The 19,558-nt window shown below is 40.8% G+C and overlaps 1 protein-coding gene across 1 annotated transcript in view; it reads right to left on the bottom strand.

Moving 5' to 3' along the window:
* Positions 1-364: 364 nt before the first annotated feature.
* krr1 (KRR1 small subunit processome component homolog) overlaps positions 365-19,558 on the bottom strand; it is a 253,861-nt gene continuing 234,667 nt past the window's right edge. The window contains exon 11 of the transcript XR_013963326.1: positions 365-420. The gene's annotated coding sequence lies outside the window, so the exon portion shown is untranslated. The remainder of the gene's footprint in view (positions 421-19,558) is intronic.

The following is a 19,558-nucleotide window of genomic DNA, read 5'->3' as shown; positions in this document are numbered from 1 at the left end:
AAGCCTACAAGCCAAACATAAATGTAAGAGTCAACAACAAAAACACAATTATTTGAGTGACAATTAATCGTCATGTCAAATGTCATAAACGACAGCCCTAAGAAGGGGCCAAACGTCCGAAGGGCTGCTTGTCGTCTAGTTCAGGGGTCTTCAACGTTTTCAGGCCAAGGACCCCTTAGTTGAGAGAGAGAGATGAAGCAGGGACCCCCACAACCTGTTCATAGCAGGGCTTTGCTTTGCAAAAAAAAAATACTGATTTGAAACTTGGAGATACTAGGTTTCTGCCCGACAGTGATGATTTACTTTGTTGGCCGCCCAGCCCCCAAAATGGAACGAAGGCCGACATTTTCGGCCTGGACCGGCCGGGAATGAACCGGCCGTTCGGGAGTTGTCCCGCTTTTCCCAGTGGCCAGCACGTCCCTGCTGTTATCACTGGGTGTGGAGAGAGAGAGACGGTGCAAACCAAAATGTGAGAAACTCCATTACAGCCTGGATTCACTTAGTATCCCCAAAGTGTGGAGCGTTGCCTGGCAACTGACACAGAGGTGAATTGCAAAGCAAAAAAAACAAAAACGTTGCTGTCTCTAAGAAATAACAAACACTGTGTTGGTGAAGACTTTGCTCTAAATAAAAACACAAAAGTTGCGCTGCTAACAGTCATTGTATTTGGCTTTTAAAGCCCCTATCATAGTAGGCACCGCGGTGATAAGCTATCCACCGCGGTGTAGTCTTTTTAAGTCATAAAACTACAACATTGCGTCATTCCTCGCGGTGAAGAGCTTTCCACCGCAAACCCCGACACATCTCTCTGTTTTTACTATCAGACAGATCGGCCCATCACCCCGTTCACTGATTGGTCGATCTAGACCAGTCAGTCACAGTGATAGGACTTCACCGTGACTGACTATGATGGCCTCCACTTGTTTTCTCACTTTAGGTGGATAGCTTTAACACCTAAAATTTGCGGTGATTGGCTCTTCACCACAGACTCTGATAAGGGGGGCAGCATAGCTCAGGGGTAGAGAAACTGGTATTAGAGCACGAAGGGTATAAATCCCGAAGGGTTCCCAGTTCGAATCCGGGCTCCCCCTGAGTTAATGTCGAAGGGTCCTTGGGCAAGACTCTGAACCCCTAGTTGCCTCCGGTGAGTAGGTTGGTGCCTTGCATGGCTTCCACCGCCACCGGTGTATGAATGTGTGTGTGAATGGGTGAATGTAATGCACAATCTATGTAAAGCGCTTTGGATTAAAAGCGCTCTATAAATGCACCATTTACCATTTACCATTTATAAGGGCTTAAGAAAACAGGCGGAAGGGACACTGGGAAGACCAAAAAATCTGAAACGCTAGACATTTTTTAATTCATGGTGTTGCCCCGCCCCTTTAATATATTTGTGCGAGAATAAGAAAATGGTGCATGCAGAGTCTCGGCTGGATGAACTCGCATCTCTTAAAAAAAACATGACTTTTCCCACGCGCGCCTGGGAAAAATGTTATGTTACTCGTTACTCTGCTTCCATGGCGGCTTCTTCCACAAACTTTATTTATTCGAGTCGTTAACCTTTAGGGTCAAGAGCTGCTACAAATAAAGGCTGTTGTACAAACTAAAACGTAGAAGTTCAAGTAGTGAAATACCTCATTTTTAGTCCATGAAAGTCCACCCTTGTTACCCTTGCACACAACCAGTGTTGCCATGCCTGCTTATTATAAGCGAGTGCGGGCTGTAAGGTCGTTTGTAAATATTGGTAGTTGTGGCGTACAGTAGGCTAAAGTATGTGGGTGGGTGTAGTTGCTTATTTGGGCTTGCTGTCTAATATTGTTTAACCCATTTAGAACGGGTACACATTATTGTGTATCATTATTTTATACTTTAACTATTGAAAAATAGCAGATATACAAGCTCACAGCGCAGCACCGAGTGCCGCGCTGCGAGCTTGTAGATTTACTATTTTTGAAAAATCGTGAAAATTTAATTTTGACCCGATTCTATAAGTGTCTTTTGAATCCTTCTAAGGTTTTTTGAAAAACCCTATGTTTCTATGTCAGCAATCTGGCCAGCCATCGTCAAAGAAAAGGTCCTTTTCACTTAACTGGAGCTCAGTTAGTCTGTTCTTGAGAGATTACTATGTCAGAGGTTCTCAAACCTTTTCATGTCAAGGACCCCCAAAATGATATGTATTTGGCCACGGAACCCATCTCAAAATATCTAGTTCCAGGGACCCCCCAGAAGCAAAATTTGAGTTACAAACGTTGGCTTTGAAAATACATAATATATTCAAAGATTTGCACACATTTTCACGACTTTTTCAAAAATAGCAGATATACAAGCACTGAGTGCCGCGCTGCGAGCTTGTAGATCTGCTATTTTTCTATACCTAAAGCATTCAATAATTCTAGGCCTAAACCAGCTTTTCTCATTTTCTATAATAACATTCTAGAAAGCCAATCTGCTCCAAAGCATTTCTGTTCCATCTGATCGTATTTGAAGCACAGCGTTTTAACGTCACAGCAGAGTCTTGTCACAGTTGCCGTCGTCAGCAACTGTTCTGATGTCTGTTTACACTCTTCTCTCTTCAGCAGTACCAGAATGCAGGGACGTGCTGGCCATTGGGAAGAGCGGGACAACTCCCGAACGGCCGGTTCATTCCCGGCCGGTCCAGGCCGGCCATTAGGGAAAAAAATTAAAATAAAATGTCGGCCTTCGTTCCATTTTGGGGGGCTGGTCGGCCAACAAAGTATATTGTCACTGTCGGGCAGAAACCTTGTATCTCCAAGTTTCAAATGTATTTTTTTTTTTCGCAAAGCAAAGCCCTGCTTCATAAGGCCGTTGCACAATAGTAGTGAAAACAGCAGATCTACAAGCACACAACGCCTCGCACCGCGAGGCGGTGTGTGCTTGTAGATTGGCTGTTTTCACTAGTTTAAATCATTTTTAAAATGATAAATACAAAACAAACGGTTTTGAACATACAAGGTTTCCACCCGACAACGACAAAATATAACTCATGTAATTGGCCCACTGGCTTGTCACTTGTCATGATCTGAAATGGCAAATCTTTGAGTAGCAGCAGCGCTATAGAGAGAGATCTCTCTCTATAGCGCGCAATGAGGGCCTCTACAACTCTTTTTCCCGGGCTGAATCAGGGGCCCAGCACGTCCCTGCCAGTATGTCTAAAAAAACAGGACAAATGACTGTCCTCCTCCGACGTATGAAATGATGGATCTTGGTGTTGAACTGACTGACCTGAACTGATCTGATCTGTCAGGTCAAACTAGAGGAGCACAGCATCCTTCTGCTGTTCTTCGTCACTTGAAAGCATCCTGGAGGGACGTGTCATTTATCATGGCTTCTGAAACTCACAAGTGTATATTAAAACTCATTTACTGCCTATGACTAGTTTGACGAGTTATATAAGTGTGTCCACTCTGCCTATGACTAGTATGACGAGTTTTGAAAAAAAAAAAAAAAAAGATTTTGACATTTTTTTTTTTTGAAAAATTATTTTTGGACCCCATTAAATCTAGTAAACATGATTTCAATCGTGATTTTGCATGTTCCACCCCCATAACCCTATCTTTCATACAGGGCAGCCATCTTTGCTTACATAACATGTAAAACATAATGGCTATTATCTCAAGAATGCCTGAACGGATTTCCAATCTGATTTTTTTGTTTGAAAGCTGTGAACAGCCTGCACAAACATGGTGCATGATCTGTGCATGGGCGTGCATGATCTGTGCACTATAAATTACATGGAAGTCTATGGAGACTTCTGGCGGGGAGCCCTGATGGGAGGCCATTCAAAATGGCAGAAAATGAGTTAATACCACACTGTTCACCACTGTAGTAGGATTATCTCTCTCTGTGTGTCTCTCTCAATTCAATTCAATTCAAATATGCTTCATTGGCATGACAAGCATTCATTCTTACATTGCCAAAGCATTGCATACAGTATGATACATAATACTAATAATACATATTCAAAATCAGAACAATCAATATGAACAAAACAAAGACACATCTAAGCAAAATGACATTAGTCTATTCATGTGATCAACACTTAATATGGGGCGCGTTCGGAAATGCGCACTCAACGCACTGGTGTGCCATGTTGTCGTTCGTTTATTCGGTGCACTTGGTGCGTTGTCGTTCGGAAATCCAGTGCGCGGCGCACTGGTGTGTTGAGTGCACGCACTCACCAACCCTACTCAGAAGATGGGGTTAGGCGGTGTGGTGGTGTGGTGCGGTGTTCTGATTGGTTGGTTTTCATGGCCGTGTCTCGAATGCTTCTCAGCTGAGAACAATGGAGGAAATAACCGCAAAATACAGCACTTGCAGCTTAATTGGTCGTTTAGGGCTTGATAGTTTCACACACATCAGCATGTAAACTAACAGCAGGTATGCCAATGTTATGAATTACATCTCCTTTCATTATCAACGTTACGTTAGCATACTTAGCAACTGCTGCTTTTCAGAAAGTTTAGGCTACAGAGTTCAGAGTGAAAAAGCACACAGCTGCCTGTTAAAACTGGTCGTTGGTAAATAAGCCACACTGAACGCACTCTACAACGACACGCCCACTGCACTCACTACACTGAGCACACACCCGGTGCGGGTTTCCGAACGCACCCATAGTGTTCACCCGTTGTCCCTCATTTTGTGACAGGCTTCTCCATATTTTGCTGCCAACCTTGAACCTTGGGCTTTCTCACCTAGTAAACATAGGATTCCCTGGATGGAGTCAAACTGTATCTTTGTTTTTGTTGTTTGTGTGAATTTAGGGTAGTAGGGTAGCGTGCGTGCGTGCGTGCGTGTGCGTGTGTGTGTGTAACAGAAGTTTCATATCTGGTCTACTTCAGACAGACCACCCGTCCGTCTCAAACACAACAAACGTAGTCTACTTGCTGTATTGGAGCTGCTGTGCAACATTTCAGCAACACTGTTATGGAGAGAAGCGTTGGGAAGCAGGCCAAAACAACCACCGCTTCAAGCACTACAATTATGGTACCTGATAGGGTGAAATTACATTTTAATTTATTATATTTAAAACACCAACTTCAGTGTTAAAAGTGTCAAGGTTTTTAAACAAATAACTAACGTGATGAGATGTCTCCATTGCAGGAGGATGACCACAGAAAATGATATGTCAATCACTGTCCACGAAAAGCCCAAACATTCTACATCCTTGGCTTCTGAACACGACAGCATCTCATGATTCATTGTTATGTTTAACTGTCCAATGAATGCTTGACAAGTCTATTTTCCTTGTACCTACTGAAGTATATTTGTGAAATGATGTTACATTGTATTCAGATTCAGATTGAGAAAGAAAAGAGAAACCTGTTTATTGTACTGTATTGGACATCTATTCTGTATGCTCATCGATTTAATATACAGTAAGAGAAAAACAGACTTACACTGTGTGGTCTCCTTTATTGTGTGGGAGTGATCTTTAATCATTTGTTTGAGGAAACTGTCTCACATGGGATATAAAAATATTTCCATCAGTACCCACAATGGTAAATGGTGCATTTACTGTATATATTAGCGCCTTTATCCATGTGCATCACATTCACCCATTCACACACGCGTTCCGACACCGATTGCTGAGGAAACCGTGCAAGGCACCAACCTGCTCTTCTGGAGCCATTAGAGGTCCAACGTCGTCTTGCGCGAGGACACTTTGACGCTAACTCTGGGGGAGCCCGGGATCGAACTGGGAACCCTTCGGGTGGCCAAGCGGCCACTCTACCCCTGAGCCACAATGCAGCATAACCTTGTTGGGATTTACAGGTTGGTGTCTTCAACCAAGACACACAACAGGAGCTGCAGCAACCGCACTGCAGAACAACCACACTGCAGAGCTCTGCAAGGCCCTGACGCTTGACAGCAGTGTTGTTTGTGACAGGACATTTTGATTTAGTTTTAGTCATAGTCTTTTGAATGAAATGTCATTTAGTTTTAGTCATAATTTAGTCACCTGAAAAGTTTTAGTCTAATTTTAGTCGACTTAATATCATAAGATTTTACTCTCTCTCAGTTAAGGGGTCCTTGGCCTGAAAACGTTGAAGACCACTGTCCTATACAGTATGCCCTTGGATAGGATTACACACTCCTGTCTCCCTTACAGATAAAAACAAAGCATGGCATCAAGCAGCAGCATGCATATCATCACTGTCGGGCAGAAACCTCGTATCTCCAAGTTTCACATGTGTACATGTTACCGCAAAGCAAAGCCCTGCTTCACCATACAAGGCCGTCGCACAAAAGTAGTGAAAACAGCAGATCTACAAGCACACAACGCCTCGCGGTGCGAGGCGCTGTGTGCTTGTAGATCGGCTGTTTTCACTAGTTTGAATCGTTTTTTAAAAATGCAAAACTAATGGTTTTGGACATACAAGGTTTCCACCCGACAACGACGATATGCTGTATGAATGTGATAAGCCTGGACTCCATAAATCATAGAGCTGTCAGGGTGAATGATCTGAAGCATCAGCACACTTTACTTGGATATACAGTAGCAGACTGATATCAGCCATCAGCCAACTGCTGCAATCACAACGAGGGGAGAAATGCAGTAAGGTGCACAGGGACGTGCTGGGCCCCTGATTCAGCCCGGGAAAAAGAGTTGCAGAGGCCCTCATTGCGCGCTATAGAGAGATCTCTCTCTATAGCGCTGCTGCTGCTACTCAAAGATTTGCCATTTCAGATCATGACAAGTGACAAGCCAGTGGGCCAATTACAGGAGTTATATTTCATCATTGTCGGGTGGAAACCTTGTATGTCCAAAACCATAAAAAAAAAAAATTAAACAGTGAAAACAGACGATCTACAAGCAAACAACGCCTCGCACCGCGAGGCGTTGTGTGCTTGTAGATCTGCTGTTTTCACTACTTTTGTGCAACAGCCTTGTATGATGAAGCAGGGCTTTGCTTTGCGAAAAAATGTACACATTTGAAACTTGGAGATACAAGGTTTCTGCCTGACAGTGACAATTTACTTTGTTGGCCGCTCAGCCCCCAAAATGGAACAACATTTTATTTTTATTTTTTTCCTAATGGCCGGCCTGGACCGGCCGGGAATGAACCGGCCGTTCTGGAGTTGTCCCGCTTTTCCCAATGGCCAGCACGGCCCTGAAGGTGCATGTGTGTGTACTGTACTGTATATATTAGGGGTGTAACGATATAGTAACTGAATCGAAAAATCGATTTTAATTTGCAATGATCTACTGTACTATATCGATTTGCAAAAGCAAATATCGTGCGGTTTGGCTTTGTATATCATATTTTTTTTTTACAATGCAAATAATCGGTATCGAATCGCTTTGCAATGCAAATAATCGATTGTATGGAAACTAAGTATTGGTGCCTTGTATGTGGCAATTGTAAGAAGGAAAATTAAATTATACTTTCTATTCCATAAACGTAGCTACTCTTGGTCTATCGATAAATGTGTGTAATCTCTGTGTTCATGTCAAGGTGGGTTTGTCCATATGTGTTGAAATATAATGTCCATGTATTTGCTAGACAATCACAGCGTTTACTTTACCATAATAATAGATTTTTTACACGGATTTAATTTCTTTGCTAAATAGTTACTATATCGATTTTAAATCATTGAATCAAATCCTATCGTATCGCCATTAACTCATTTGTAGCCGATCCCGAGTATACTCGCGAAATATACTTGAGTATTTATAGTGCCGATCCCGAGTATACGCGCAATATTTACTGTATACAGTAAAGCTGGCAAGGGCTATGTAGCGTCCGTTGGAAAGTGCTGGCACGGGTGGACTCGCCGATTCATCATCATCGCGCATCCACGTGCACACAATAGTTTGATGCCAAGGATGGCATTGGATTCTCGCTAAAAAAGCACAAGCTGAAAGGCATCGATCCGCCATTACTGTTTACGCTTTGGACGACAACACTTCCGGGTAAATCTCAAACATCAAGTAGGGAATTGTGAGCGCGACCTACTTCCGGCCTTCAAAATAAGAGACTGACCGCGGACGGAGCAGGCAGCCGGCAGCTTGGATTTTTAACCCTTTCATGTCTGGAGCACTAATTAATGAACCAATATTGTCCATGTATCCTTAACCATATATCATGATTTGTATCGTATCGCTGTTAAAATGTATCGTTACACCCCTGGTATATACTGTATGCAACTTAATGGGCAAAACCTTGGACGTGGATGAGTGTTTGTGAGCACACGGTACAAAGACGCACATGCGGGCGTGCACATGCGGACAGCCGGACACGCAAGCCCGCACAGATACTCACATACACGTTCACGCGCGCACACAATGCATTCACACATTTGAAAAGGCATTGATTGGAATGTTTGCAGAATACCCAGCCTACAGTATAAGAGGAGTATGAAGGTTATTGATGCTGTCAGACAAACCTTGTACACTATCTCCATATTATTTCACATTTTTTCATCACTTTAAAGGACAACTTTGTTTTTGTTTTTTTTAGGGCTGGGATGCGATTAAAAATCTTAATCTAATTAATTACAGGTTCTGTTTTAAATCTAAATTTTGCATCCACTGGGCCAAGCAAAGCGCTCTGATCGGCTACTTCTCCCTTTGCGTTTGTTGTCTCTTCTTGGTTGGTGCATCGCTATGATCGGTATGCCCGAGACTGAAGGTTCTGTGGTGCAAAAACTAAGTGCGATTAAAATGCGTTAATTTTTTTAATCACGTTACTTTTCTGTAATTAATTAACCGCAATTAATCAGTTAAAGTCCCAGCCTTGGTTTTTTTACAACAAGGGTTCATATTTTATATTGTAATTAGAGAAAGTAAAAGACGACTGTTAAAATGTTATCATTTACTGCTTTCTATCGTTTTAGCGGTTTTGATTTCAGTGGGTATGATGCAGGGGCATTCGTACAAGTGGATAAATAGAAATGATGTCTTTTAAGACACAATAAGCCTGTGATATCTTTATTACTATTTACAGTAACACTATATTAGCCCCCATAAGTCACATCTGACCATGAAAGATTGTGGTGCATCCTGGGAATTGTGTCTAAAAATACATATTTAGCCACTTGTACGCATGACCCGTCCCAAACCACTGAAATCAAAATGGTTGAAATCGCTAAAACAACAGAAAGCAGTATTAAATTGAAAACATTTTTACACTCATCTTTTCTTCACTCTAATTACAATTACAAAAAATATGAACCCTTGTTGTAAAAAATAAAACAAAGTTGTCATTTAACCCGACTGATCTCTGGTCAGCAGCTGATCTGTGGTCAGTAGGGGTGTAACGATATAGTAACTGAATCAAAAAATCGATTTTAATTTGTAATGATCTACTATATCGTTTGCAAAAGCAAAATATCGTTTTGGCTTTGTATCGTATCGTATCGTTTTAAAATGCGGTAATCGATCGGTATCGAATCGTTTTGCAATGCAAATAATTGATTGTATGGAAACTAAGTATTTGTGCCTTGTATTTGGCAATTTTAAGAGGAAAAATGAAAAAGAGGGGTCAAATTACTTTTCCATTCCATATCCATCCGTGTAATCTCTGTGTTCATGTCAAGGTGGGTTTGTCCATATGTGTTGAAATATAATTTCCATGTATTTGCTAGATAATCACGGTGTCTACTTCCATAATAATGGATTTTTTACACGTTTCACAGAGATTTAATTTCTTTGCTAAATAGTTACTATATCGATTTTAAAGCATTGAATCGTATCGTATCGCCATGAATGGACCAATATCGTCATGGTATCGTATCGTTAACCATGTATCGTGATGCGTATCGTATCGTTGTTAAGATGTAACGTTACACCCCTAGTGGTCAGCCAGATCTTTAGCCTAGTTTGCTTGGACCGACTCCCGTTTGCCCTTCAAACTGCATCCATCCATTCACAGATCGTCATGGCAACAGCCAGGGCTGACTGACAGGACAACAGCCAGGGCTAACTGACAGGACAACAGCCAGGGCTAACTGACAGGACAACAGCCAGGGCTAACTGACAGGACAACAGCCAGGGCTGACTGACAGGACAACAGCCAGGGCTAACTGACAGGACAACAGCCAGGGCTAACTGACAGGACAACAGCCAGGGCTAACTGACAGGACAACAGCCAGGGCTGACTGACAGGACAACAGCCAGGGCTGACTGACAGGACAACAGCCAGGGCTGACTGACAGGACAAAGAAACAGCAGATATGAAATGGGTTGGTTATGTAATGAGAGGACAGCTTTGGACTAAAAGTTACAGAGTGACATCAAGCTTCTGAAGTTAATGGCAAGGAACGGACCAATTATCAAAGGCCATTAAAACCCATTCAGAACGGGTACACATTATTGTGTATATCATGATTTTATGCTTTAACTATTGAAAAATAGCAGATCTACAAGCTCACAGCGCGGCACTCGGTGCCGCGCTGCGAGCTTGTAGATCTGCTATTTTTGAAAAATCGTGAAAATTTGAATTTTGACCCGATTCTATAAGGGTCTTTTGAATCCTTCTAAGGTTTCAGCAATCTGGCCAAGCCATCGTCAAAGAAAAGGTCCTTTTCACTTAACTGGAGCTCAGTTGTTCTCAAACCTTTTCATGTCAAGGACCCCCAAAATGATATGTATTTGGCCACGGACCCAATCTCAAAATATTTAGTTCCAGGGGGGACCACCCAGAAGCAAAATTTCAGTTACAAACGTTCGCTTTGAAAATACATATATTCAAAGATATGCACACATTTTCACGACTTTTTCAAAAATAGCAGATCTACAAGCTCGCAGAGCGGCACTCGGTGCCGCGCTGTGAGCTTTGTTGAGTTTTGTGAGCTTGTAGATCTGCTATTTTTCAGTGCAGTGTCTTGCACACACACACACAAAAAAGCAATGTTTTCACTTAGCGTTCACAGATAAGCCGGCTTAGATGATAGATAGATAGATAGATACCTTTATTATCCCAAGGGGGAAATTCAGTTGTCCAGTAGTAGCACAGCAGTATACAGTTATTTACAAAGTTACAGAGAAGTAAGAAAAAAGATAGATAAGAGGGAAAGAAACAAGAGAACAAAAAAAAAGAGCAGTACAGTACCAATAAAGAGAAGGTGCATCAATAGAGGGGGCGAATAATATATAAGTATATATACATAAAGTGTCTTGCAAAAAAGACCATAGCAGTCAATGCTAGTTAGTGCAAACAAGTATCTCACTGTCATTGTTAAACAAAGCAAAAATACTCAGAAACTACCAACACAAACTAATAGTGCAAAGTAAAAAAAAATCAGTGCGAAAAAAGAAGAAACTAGGAAGCGTGTCACCGCAAGACGCACATGAGCACTCTTCCTGGACGGTCCTTTTGGGTCAAAGTCAATACAGCAATAGTTCCTTAGAGGTCAATGTCAATACAGCAAAGGTTCCGTCAGTCTAAGTTAGGAAGGGAGACCTTTTCAAGCGTCCGTTATGTGTCTCGTTGTACAGCTTAAGGGCAGCCGGTACAAAAGATTTTCCTAATCTCTCACATCTCCGTCCTGGGTAGGCAAAGCGGTCGTTTCCTCTCTTACTCCAGTAACTGGTGATCTCTAGATGGAGGGGGTGGGAGGAGTTCTCCAAGATGGAATCCAGCTTCCTCGCTGTGCGCACACTGGTTACTTCCTCCACCCCCTGCAGAGAGGACCCAACGACAGAGCCTGCTTTCTTCACCAGTCTGTTTAGGTTAAACGTGTCACCTGCTCTGTTGTTGCCACCCCAACATGTTATACCAAAAAAGAGGACTTATAGCGTTTCCATGACAACGCCTCACTCCAACGTCTCAAGTTAATTAAATGCCAAGTTAATTAAAGTCTGCCACACCTGCTGCATTTCTTCAGTGTTATAGTTAAGCAATATTACACGAGAGGGGTGTGCATTAACACGGTTATCCTGCACGACAGCCTTTTGGCAGGAAGGAGCCGACAGGCGAGTTCCGTAGGCAGGGCTGGAGTGCAGGATAACCGCGTTATATGCAGACCCTCGAGTGTAATATTGCGATTATACAACTGTTGCCCTTAAAAAAAAACACGTCAACTTTATTTCATTGTAATTAAGATATTCGATAGGAATTTGTCATTTTTTAATGCCACATTTAGCTACTGTGTCCCTGAATGTCACATGAAAACCGCTAGCCTAGCCGCCTAGCATAGTGTGGGGAGAGAGGAGCGCTTGATGTCTTTCGTGACCAACGCAGCTGATTTTTTTACTTGATGAGAGACAGTGCAGTAGTGCTCGTTATATGCACGGTTGGAGAGCCTGTTTTCCATTGAGAGCCCGACTACCTGTTGTATAACCCTACAATATACAACGTACGTGTACAATATCCTTTGACTTAATATTCTGAATCAGCCAGATAATAAATGATGGTCTACAGCAGAGGTTCCCAAACTTTTTTGTCTCAGGGCACCCCATGAACATTTTTTAAATCCGAGGCACCCCTACATTATAATTGTCACTCCCAGCACTCAATTTATTTATAGCATATCGTCGTTGTCGGGTGGAAACCTTGTATGTCCAAAACCGTTTTGTATTTATCATCTATAAAATGTACTAAACTAGTGAAAACAGCAGATCTACAAGCACACAACGCCTCGCACCGCGAGGCGTTGTGTGCTTGTAGATCGGCTGTTTTCACTAGTTTTGTGCGACAGTCTTGTATGATGAAGCAGGGCTTTGCTTTATCAAAAGACGTACACATTTGAAATTTGGAGATACAAGGTTTCTGCCCGACAGTGACGATATTTTAGTGATTATGTTGCGAGGAAAACGTTGAGATAATAGCCATTTTGGTTGGAACTGACTGAAAATAACTTTGCACTTCAAGTTTAAAATGATACTAAATATTTTTTCAAGTGTCCAAATAAATTCCAAAAATTATCAAATGATCTCGCGGCACCCCTGGACTGCCGTCACGGCACCCCAGGGTGCCCCATCACCCCAGGGTGCCCCGTCACCCACTTTGAAAACGTGTAGGAGCACGAACACAGAGCCCGACTTATTAGTGGCCAAGGCCACGAAGTGGCAATGCCTTGGCCACTCATTGTTATTGGACTTCATCACTATTATTATTATTATTATTATTATTCCGCCACTTTTGCTCTAGCGGCTAGACCGTGCAGTCGCTTTTTACGAAACTCGGCAGTATGGCAGAGGACTATGCCAAACGGCTAAAACGCGAAGCTCGCAACAATCGGCCAAAGGGTGGCGCTGTAGGAAGCCTTCGAAAGTGCAAACTTTGAACTGGTGTAGCTCATGCCCTGTTTCAGGTACAGCAATGAAACCTGTATACACTTATGCGTCTCCTCATGCCGAACAACTTTTACGCTCTGACTTTTGACCTCTGACCTTTACCTCTCTCACAATTTTGAATTATATGCAAAACAGTCAAAATCTATCTCCTCCTGGGATTTTCGCGTAATGTGCGCGAAACTTTTTTTACATGAACTTTGGACCAATACGGTCTGAAAAGTTAGCCGGATTTTCTTTAAAGCGAAACATTATTTTTTAATAATTAACCGTATAATGCAGTTTCATGCAAATTATTCTTCTGCCTCTAAATCATACATGCAAAGTGACACGTTCATGGCAGTATGGCAGAGGACTATGCCAAACGGCTAAAACGCGAAGCTCGCAACAATCGGCCAAAGGGTGGCGCTGTAGGAAGCCTTCGAAAGTGCAAACTTTGAACTGGTGTAGCTCATGCCCTGTTTCAGGTACAGCAATGAAACCTGTATACACGTATGCGTCTCCTCATGCCGAACAACTTTTACGCTCTGACTTTTGACCTCTGACCTTTACCTCTCCCACAATTTTGAATTATATGAAAAACAGTCAAAATCTATCTCCTCCTGGGATTTTCGCGTAACGTGCGCAAAACTTTTTTTACATGAACTTTGGACCAACACGGTCATCGCACAGCGGCCGGATTTTCTTTAAAGCGAAACATTATTTTTTAATAACTCACTCAATGTTGCAGTTTTATGCAAATTATTCTTCTGCCTCTAAATCATACATGCAAAGTGACACGTTCATGGCATTTGGCAAATATGTCGAGGGTTAGTCCAAATATCACTGAAAGCAATCTTACTCCAATTGGCCAAAGGGGGGCGCTATACGAAGCGTTTGAAAACTCAAACTTTAAAGGGGCATAAGTCATGCCTCGTTTTGTTTGAAGACATGCAACTTGCTTACACGCGTGCCTTGACTCAAGCTGAAGACATCTGTGTCTTTGTTAAGTAAGCTCCGCCCTTCGATTTTCCGCCTTTTGGAGCAGTTCGTAAAACACTTAAACCATCTTTTATTCCAGAACTTTCGCGTCACGTGCACAGAACTTTTTTTACATGAACTTTGGACCAATATCTAAAGATCTGTCAGATCGGATTTTTTAAAAATTGAAACATGCTTTTTTAATAATTCTATCAACATTGCAAGTTTTATGCAAATTATTCTTCTGCTTCTAAAACAAACATTTAAAGTAATATTTTCTCACTGTGCAGAGCTGTGCATAGCTCACATGGTAAGGCCTTTGTCTATCATTCCAGAAGTCCCCTGTTCAAGCCTTACCTCATGCATTTAAAATACATTTTACAACATTTTGCCGTGAAAACCCTGGTACTGCAACTGAACATGGCAACCCGACCAAACATGGCAACCTTCTTAAGCAAGGGTATAAATAGTGGTTGAGTGGAGGCCACTCCCCCCCTCTCAGATTGTTTGAAGCCGCATGGTGCTGGTGGTTGCTGCTACTCACTGCTACATTATGCAGCAGCTGCAGGTCTGTACACTGTTCATTATTCCAACAACTATTCCAATTTCTAACAGTTTCATTCATTATACTTACCCATACTATAATTTGTCTTTTAGATTTACCTCACCTGAACATACCTACCTGATCCACTCGATACACTGGCTGTGTATGATGGAGGAACAATGTGTCACTTGGTAAGCTGACCATGTGCTCTGAAATGTTATGTTGTTTTTGGTTTTGTTATCTAAATGTTAAACGATTTCTTTTGGAATGTAATGCTTGTATGTTAGCTGCAACGTTGATTATTGAATTGATGTATTTTGAGTTTAATGCCAATGCCTAGTTGGGGAGATTAATGGAATTATTTTGTTTCAAGCCTGTAGTGCAGCAGATTATTTGAATTTGTTGTTTTTCTATTCATTTGGCCTTTTTCTTTGATCCAGGCCAGGTTTATTGCCTAGAACTGAATCTGAAAGATGGCGAGCCTGCAGAAAGACTGACACAATCCTGTCTGACCTATGGTTATGGGTAGGAAAAAGCAGCCGCAGTGACACTCATTCCTAGTTTGATTTGATTTTGAAGTAATGACTTTGAGTTTCTTTATAAAGTAATGATGTTTGAGTGCATTCGTTTATTGTTTCAAACCATGCAGGGGAAGCTCAGCCTCACACCTGAAGCCCATCTGACAATCAGCTGACAATCAGTACCAGCTCCCAGATTGCTTCATTGAAGCCAAAGAACGGCAGTGTAAGTGGGTTCATTATTCTGAATTGTGTGGAACGGGCAGATTGAACACCTCTTCTCTAACTTGTGGCTCAACTGTAATTATTCTGAAGCTCACCTCATTTCTCTCTCCCTCCCCCACCTAGGCTGGCTGGGTTCCAACACCCCCCAATTGGAATCCATAGTCTGCTCTGCCCACAGGACGGCAGCCCCATGTGAGCGCCTAAAGTTCCAAGTTTTGACCCCCAGCCGCCTTCCCCTCAACGTTTTTCAATAAAAACAATTTAAGTTTAGTTAAGTCTGACTCTGCTAGCCACTTACAGAAAATAATGCTGCCAAATATTTTGCAATTGCAAATCCTTTGTGTAAATAAACTGAAATTCATACTATTGCATGACTATTTCTTTATCATGTTTCACAAGCATCTGGGTCTACAATGCCAGGGGTGTAAAAGTAACTGAGTACATTTACTCAAATACTATCCTTAGTATAATTTTGAGGTATTTTATACTTCACTTGTATAGTCTTACTTCTAGGCTACTCCAGTAAATGCTCATGCGTTGCATTGCATTGTGAGCTTGTAGATCTGCTATTTTCAAAAAAATTCAAGTTGATGCCAATACCTTCGTACTTTTATTCAGTATTACTATTTATCTCTATATATTCATGTTATTCCTGGCACCGCCCCTGTTATCCTGTTCATATCCTGAAAAAGGCGGGGGCTGAAAAAGCTGTCCTGAAAAACATCATTTGATTTCCTGTTGTCCTTGCATTAAAGTGTCAGTAGTTGGGTTCTGGGTTGCCATGTCTGCTTATAATAAGCAATTTGTGTCTCGTTAAGATTTTTATTTATCCAGCCCCCACCATGCAGTTGTACAGTGAAACCCAAAATTCAAAAATGGCAAAAATAAACTTTGCCAAAAATCTAAAAATGAAGAACTCGGGAACGGGAACAAAAGGCAAAACTCAAGAAAAAGGCAAAAATAACAAACACTGCACTAGGCTATGGGGCCCTTGCAACTCTCACTGAGATTTGTTCATCTCGCTCTGCAGCTATAGACAGAAAATCACACAAATCAGTACACAGTATCTCTACAGTGATGTGATCATGACGGATTTGTCCGATATCATATTCTATCTAATTGGCTAAAATTGAATTCCAAGGTTTGCAGGATTGCTCCTTTTTGAACAAATTGTCTCAAACGCAGCCTGCTATGTGTGTGAGATTTTGCACACACATTCCCACTAGGCCAAGGAACAGATGCCACCCTTCTCACATTGGCCTGTTATAGAGTCACCAGTGGGCCAAAAAAAACACCTGACCTGTTCGGAAGAACACTGCTTCTAGTTTCTCTTTGATGTCTTCTTTGCTTTCCCTTGATGCTTTTGCCTTGGCCACTTTATCGCTGCTTGCAGCTATATTTTACTTATATATTTGTCATGTGACAGTTATTCCATGCCCAAACCAGCAGGGGGAGACAGACCCCCATTCCGACGCCCCCCCATTTGGAAACACCGCCACTCCGCCCCACCGCCACTTCGACCCCCCCCCCCCCCCCCCCCCCTTTCCGATACCCCGGAGATCCAACCCGTCATGAGCCAATCTTCGGAAAGCAGATGTTTGTTACTTTGACTGAAGTCTGATCTATTGTGCTTCATCTCTCTTTCAGCTATGAGTCATCACTTTTCACAGTTTTCTGGGGCCGTTTTTAGCTCAAGGAATGTTTTTCATCCAAAACAAAATGCTTGCAATGGATTCAGAATCATGAAGAACCCCTTAAAGCAGATGTAGTCTTTTTTTTATATATATATTTTTATTTTCCTGTATAGTGAAGTCGATGGAGTGAATATACCATAACCTTTTTTTCCACGATGTTTCCGACAGAGCAGGCCTTTCATTATGTGGACCTTAATAATGACCAAATTAATAGAATGAAAAAAAGAAAAAAAGAAAGTATGTCATGACATCACAGGTCCTCTCACATTTTGGGCCTGTGGCTCCTCATTGTTTCAATAAAGTTTAATTAAAACACTGGCTTTGTTCTGTTCTGTCAATGATTGATTGATTGATTGATTGATTGATTGATTGATTGATTGAGGTATTTATTCGCAGTTTTGCATAGGAAAAGGTACAGTTTCATGACACCTCCAAGATACCCATGTACCTGGCAAACTACTTCTTAAAGGTCAAGGATGTTCACGATCACAACACCAGAGGCAGCTCCACTAATCATCATCAACGTAGATTTAACACTAAACAAGGCTCTAACTCGTTCTCCTGCTACACCATCAACATGTGGAACGCCCTTCCACAAGCCTTAAAGGAGAGCAAATCCCTAGCCTCCTTCAAAATTGGTATGAAAAGTCACCTTCAGACAGCTGCTACCCGTGACTTGTAAATAAACTAAGCCCCCATGCTCCCCCCCCCCCCTTTTCTTTTTTTTCTGCCTTTGTATTTGATATTATGTTTCTGAAACTGATATTATCCTAGATAAAGTACTATGTTCTATCCGTCTGTCTTTCAATGTTATATGAGATACTTAAAGTGTGGTTCCTGTGGAAATAAGCCTCGGCTTTCTAGGATCTCCTTTTAGTTGACCTTGTACCAGTGATTTGTACTGTCATGAAACTGTACTTTTTTCTATTGCAAACTTCTAATACATTATTCAATCAATCAATCAATCAATCAATCAATGACAGTACAGTTCACTGGTACAAGGTCAACTAAAAGGAGATCCTATAAGCTTTTTACAGCTTATTTACACAGGAACCACTTTATGTATCTCATATAACATTGAATAGAACAGTACTTTATGTATCTCATATAACATTGAATAGAACACAGTACTTTATGTATCTCATATAACATTGAATAGAACACAGTGCTTTATGTATCTCATATAACATTGAATAGAATACAGTGCTTTATGTATCTCATATAACATTGAATAGAACACAGTACTTTATGTATCTCATATAACATTGAATAGAACACAGTGCTTTATGTATCTCATATAACATTGAATAGAACACAGTGCTTTATGTATCTCATATAACATTGAATAGAACACAGTACTTAATGTATCTCATATAACATTGAATAGAACACAGTGCTTTATGTATCTCATATAACATTGAATAGAACACAGTGCTTTATGTATCTCATATAACATTGAATAGAACAGTACTTTATGTATCTCATATAACATTGAATAGAACACAGTACTTTATGTATCTCATATAACATTGAATAGAACACAGTGCTTTATGTATCTCATATAACATTGAATAGAACACAGTACTTTATGTATCTCATATAACATTGAATAGAACACAGTACTTTATGTATCTCATATAACATTGAATAGAACAGTACTTTATGTATCTCATATAACATTGAATAGAACACAGTACTTTATGTATCTCATATAACATTGAATAGAACACAGTACTTTATGTATCTCATATAACATTGAATAGAACACAGTGCTTTATGTATCTCATATAACATTGAATAGAACACAGTACTTTATGTATCTCATATAACATTGAATAGAACACAGTGCTTTATGTATAAGATTGAATAGAACACAGTGCTTTATGTATAAGATTGAATAGAACACAGTGCTTTATGTATAACATTGAATAGAACACAGTACTTTATGTATCTCATAACATTGAATAGAACACAGTACTTTATGTGTAACATTGAATAGAACACAGTGCTTTATGTATCTCATATAACATTGAATAGAACACAGTACTTTATGTATCTCATATAACATTGAATAGAACACAGTGCTTTATGTATCTCATATAACATTGAATAGAACACAGTGCTTTATGTATCTCATAACATTGAATAGAACAGTACTTTATGTATCTCATATAACATTGAATAGAACACAGTACTTTATGTATCTCATATAACATTGAATAGAACACAGTGCTTTATGTATCTCATATAACATTGAATAGAACAGTACTTTATGTATCTCATATAACATTGAATAGAACAGTACTTTATGTATCTCATATAACATTGAATAGAACAGTACTTTATGTATCTCATATAA

Source organism: Nannobrachium achirus (assembly GCF_963921795.1).
Source record: "Nannobrachium achirus genome assembly, chromosome: 23".
NCBI lineage: Eukaryota > Metazoa > Chordata > Actinopteri > Myctophiformes > Myctophidae > Nannobrachium > Nannobrachium achirus.
This window is presented reverse-complemented; position numbering and strand designations above follow the sequence as displayed.